This window comes from Solanum pennellii, chromosome 11, assembly GCF_001406875.1.
Source record: "Solanum pennellii chromosome 11, SPENNV200".
Classification (NCBI taxonomy): Eukaryota; Viridiplantae; Streptophyta; class Magnoliopsida; order Solanales; family Solanaceae; genus Solanum; species Solanum pennellii.
Window position 1 is genome coordinate 4,435,406 of NC_028647.1, and position 5,683 is coordinate 4,441,088.

The window sequence follows — 5,683 nt, forward strand, 5'->3', positions numbered from 1 at the left end:
TTTTATATATATATATATATATATATATATATATATATATATATTAATCTATGTTTATTTTTGGAATATATGTTGAAGTCAATAAATTACTACGCGAGTTGCAAGTTTTTTTTTAAAAAATTATAAATATTATAAATTACAATTTTTTACACGTCAATTTGATATAAAAATACTATATATTAAAAACCAAATATAACCAACTGATATAGAAAGAGAAGAGTACTAATATTTACAGTAATAGTACAAAATACAAATATACTATTTTCGTAAAATTCTCTTCTTCTTTTTTTCAAAATAAATAAATTATTTTACACCTCACATAATATATATTCTTTTCGTTTATAAACTAATAATTTAATGAGACTTGACATGAAGTTTAAGAAAATAAAATAAATTTTTATTTTGTGATCCTAAATTAAAATTATAATATTAAATGTTATTTAATTTTATAGCTTTAAGTATATCACGTGAAAAATTGAAGTTAAATTATTATCTATAAATGAAAAGACTCGTTCTTTTTAAATCAGACTAAAACAAATAAAAATCTTTCTTTTTTAAATGATGAAGTATAATAAAAAAAAAAGTCTTACAAATAATACTTAAACCTTTTTTTTTTTACTCCAACAATCAACCCCTCCCCCTAAGCTTATGTGGCGTGCAATTTAAATTTAATTAGAATTATTATTTAATTTTTATGATGCATAATTTAAATTTGATCAGAATTCTGACGTAAATTCTATTTAAAAATAGAGTTGAAAAAAAAAAAGAAGGGGTATATCTTAAATGAGGAAATGACAATCTCTTATTTTTCCACTCCAATAATATTGCTTTCTCTTTCTTATATATTATATGCTGCATATATATTATACATTACTCGAAAAAAATAATCAAGAATCAGCTAAAAGAAATAATATGGAAAAATCACATGAGAATGAACACCCAATTAAGGCATTTGGATGGGCAGCTAGAGACACTTCAGGGGTACTTTCTCCTCTCAATTTTTCAAGAAGGTACAAATTTTATTAATTTCTCAGACTCGTAAAATTATATTGAATATGTTATTATTGTTGAAGTTTAATTTGGATTTTGAAATGGAAAATTTTACTATCTGTCACATAACATAAGCAACTGATCTCAAACTCTAGTAGGAATATGTGACTCTTAATAAAAAGTCGAGAGAAGCATTGAAAACCCCCTAAACTTGAAGAGAATTTAAGAGTGTATTTCACTCATGTTGCAAGATCGAGAGTGTATTTTAAGTTTAGTTAGTCAAAATGAATTCTTTTAAGGCTGTCAATAATTCAAAAATGAAACTAATAATTTACGCCAAATTAGAGATGTTTTTAATACTTCTCTCTATTTTTTTTATTTGAATTCTTGGCTTCGCCATTTACAAAATATCCATTTTTCCATTTAAGATCTGCAAGAATATTCTTTACTAGAATTCTGACTGCTTTCAGAAATAATATAAACATATTAATATTTGTGGGGCAAAAAAAAAAATCCTAATCTGAGCTAGTTTTAGTTTCCTTTTGTTCTCTATTTGGAATTATGTTGCTCGAATTCTAAAAAAATATTCTAAGTGCGTATTGAATTCTCCAAAATCCTATACAAAGTTTTTATATTTTTAAGAATCCTAACAACATAGATTTGCATTATGGATAAAACAATTTTGAACCTCAAGAAGTTTATATAAGTGGATGTTGTCTTTTAACACTAAAAAAAATAATTTAAAAATACTTGGATGGAAGGGGTAGATAGCGGATTGATTTCTCAGATAATCACATAGAAAGTCTGTGATAATAACTACTAGTTGAATGATCATCTGAGCATCTCGATTAAGTCAACTAAGAAATGTGTAGCCAAAATCCAAATGTATAGTGAAATTGATTAACAAGTTATGTCTTGAAGGTCAATGTAGTTATATCAGATCAAAATTTATGTCATCAATCTCTATTGATTCTTCAGGCATGAAATTGTTGGAGTGGTAACTGAAGTTGATTTTGATCTAACAATTATGTTGTATTTGAACTACTTTTAAAACTATATTCCTTTCAAATATGTAACAGTATACCAACTTAAAAGATATATTCATGTTGAAAAGAAAATTAAAAACTATTTAAAAAAGATATTCTTTTGTTTAAATGATACAAACTAGATATTTCAAATAGTCATGTCTTTCCCTCCTTTTATTTTGGGAAAATACTCAAGCTAGTGTCAAGGTCGAAAAAAGATAGAAAATTATTTAAAAAATAAGATTATGAGTGATAAAATCTTAGTATAATATAAATGTGCGTGAGATTTCGGGCATAGATTGAGAAGATAAAATTAACACATTTCTCCTTAATATATTAGAAGTGTGTTTCTGAAATTTCGAGCATAAGTTGGAAGAATACTTGTATATTTTTCCTTAGTATTTTGATAGGACTTTAATTTGATCAAAATATTAAATTCTTATTCTTTTTGAAATTTGTGAATATTCAAAAGCAAACAAAATAGTACAATAGAGGGTGAGATGTTCGGGTTGAGTTGGGTGAGAAAAATATAATCTAGATAAAATGTTATTTATGAAATTTGTGTTTATTTATAATATTGTGTTAGAAATTTGTTCTCCTAATTATTAATGATTTTACAAAAAATATTTTTTCAAAAATATTTGACCAATCAAACATAAAAGAATTAGAAATTATTATTCTTTCGCACCAAATACACAAAAATTATTATTATTATTTCCAAATTATTGTTCACCATCTTTTTTGATGGCTACACTGGAAAGGTAATCACCAACCATATATCCTAATTAATTATTGTGGAACGAAACTAAAGTGATGCACATTTTCGAGAGCTAAATTCTTAACTACAAAATCTTTTTCAAATTATTGTGTTTTTCACTTATTAAATTATAGCAGTCGACGTGATACTTTATGTAACTTTAATTTGAAGTTACGAGATTGAATTTTTTTTTTATTTTCTTAAATATTATGCATAGTTAGATTACATCATCTTTTCTGAAACGAAGAGAGTAATACAAACAAAAAAAACCAAGAAATTTGAGTTATTTTTTGCTCGTAAATATGAAAATATGTACGATAAATGTAGGGACTATACAAATACTTTTCCAACTTACTACGGAAGCCCTTATATAAATTTTTTTTAGAAAAAATTTGAGTGCCAAAAAGGCACAAGATCCGTAGGTACACACAAAAAACTAAAAAAAATTGGATAATCCTAAAAGTTGACTTGTAAATACAAAAATATGTGTGAAAGAAATAGCGGGACTCTATGTAGTGCTTCCCCAACTCATAATGGAGGTCCTCATATCAAAATAAAATTGGGTGCACCAAAAGCGCTAGATTCATGTGTTATAATACAGAAGAACCTAGAAAGTCGAGAAAATCCTATAAGTTGACTCTTAAATGCAAAAATATGTGCGAAAAATAGTGGGACTATACGTAATGCTTCTCTAACATATTATGGAGGTCCGCAATAATTTTTTCGAATTTTTTTTTTGAGTGCCCAAATTAAAGACGTCAGAACCACAAGCTTATGCAAACGAAAAATGATTAAAGTTGGGAAATTCTGTAAAGTTGACTTATAAATGCAAAAATATGCGTGTAAAAAATGGCGGGACTATTCGTAATGTTTCCCAACTCATTGCGGAGGTCCTTATATAGTTTTTTAAGAAAATAATTTCAGGTGTCCCAAAGACGCCAGATCCATGGGCTAATACACACAAAAAAATGATAAAAGTCAGGTAATCTCTAAAATTTGCTCGTAAAGTTAAAATATGCATGAAAAAATGGCGAGACCATAAGTAATACTTCCCAACTCATTAATGGAGGTCCTCACAAGTCTTTTTAACAATTTTTTTAGGTGTTCCAAAGACGCCATATCCATGGGCTATTACACATAAAAAATGATAAAAATCGGGTAATCTTAGAAATTGGTTCGTAAATGTAAAAATATGCGTGTAAAAATGGTGAGACTACATGTAATGCTTCCCCAACTCATTACAGAGGTCATCATATAGTATTTTTAGAAAAAACTTTTGGGTGGCCAAAGACACCAAATTCATGGGCTAATACATAAGAAAAACGACGAGAGTCGGGTAATTCCTAAAATTTCGCTCATAAATCTGAAAATATGTATGGAAAAATGGCAGGCCTATTCGCAATGCTTCCTCAACTAATTATAGATGTCCTCATATAAATTTTTCTGAAAAGAATTTCGGGTGCCCCAAAAGTGATCCATGGGCTAATACACACAAAAAATCAAGAAATGTGCGTGAGAAAAATGATGGAACTATACATAATGCTTTCCCAACTCATTACGGAGGTCTTTACATAGTTTTAAGAAAAAAATTAGTGGTGCCTAAAGGCGCCAGATCCACGGGTTAATACACATAAAAATCAAGAATGTCCGGTAATTTCTAAAAGTTCGCTCGTAGATGCAAAAATATGCGTGAAAAAATTGGCGGGATTATACGCAATGCTTCCAAAACTCATTACGAAGGTCCTCATATAATTTTTTTTTCAAAAAATGTTTTTGAGATCCCAAAAGGCGACAAATCCATAAGTTAATACGCACGAAAAATCAAGAAAGTTCGAATAATTCCTAAAAATAGGCTCCTAAATCTAAAAGTATGTGTGAGAAAATGACGGGACTATACATAATGTTTTCCCAACTCATTACGGAGGTCCTCGTATAGTTTTTCAGAAAAAAAAATTAGGTGCCCCAAAAGCTCCAGATTCATGGACTAATACATTCGAAAACCAAGAAAGTCTGCTAATTCCTAAACGTTGGCTTATAAATATGAAAATATGCGTAAATTAAATAGCGGGACTACATGTAATGCTTCTCCAACTCATTATAGAGGTCTGCTTACAGTTTTTTCAGGAAAAAAAATCCGAGTGCTCTAAAGGCGCCAGATCCATGAGCTAATACACACGAAAAATTAAAATCGTGTGATTCCTAAAAATTAGCTCGTAATGTAAAAATATGCGTGTAAAAAATGGCGGGGCTATACGTAATACTTTCCAACTCATTACCGAGGTCTTCATACAGTTTTTCCAGAAAAAAAAATTCAAATGCCCAATTTAGTTTAACCCATAGGCTAATACAAACGAAAAAAACAAATATAATCTATATATAAAGTTTATTTTCGAACATGCATATATGATCTGATTCAATATCAAAATTACTGGATTCTGTTGAGGAGATATACCTAGATTGATTGATTCGGATCAGCATTTACTAAATCAGACCAATTGCATTTATTTTATATATACCTAAATCGAACCAAATCAATAAAGCCGATCTTTTTCTCTATTATTTTTTTTCAAAATCTTTTATGATTCCATACAATCATATTAAAACATTTGATTTGAAACTAATTTCTACTAATTAAGTATGTTACTACTACACATAGTTTAAAATAATAGAAAGACTAATTTTTTAAAATTAAAATTAGCGGCTAGGCCTTGGTCACGTACTATTGAACCATTTTCCTAGAAACATCATATAATATAAGATATAATATTATGTTATATTAATTCATAAAAAGGCAACTTGTACAGACAAGCCATGACGATAACATTTGTTATATACCTCATCGAGTACGTCACTAGCCATCAACTCAAATGCCTATTTATTCAAATGAAAAATCAATATTTGGACTATAACT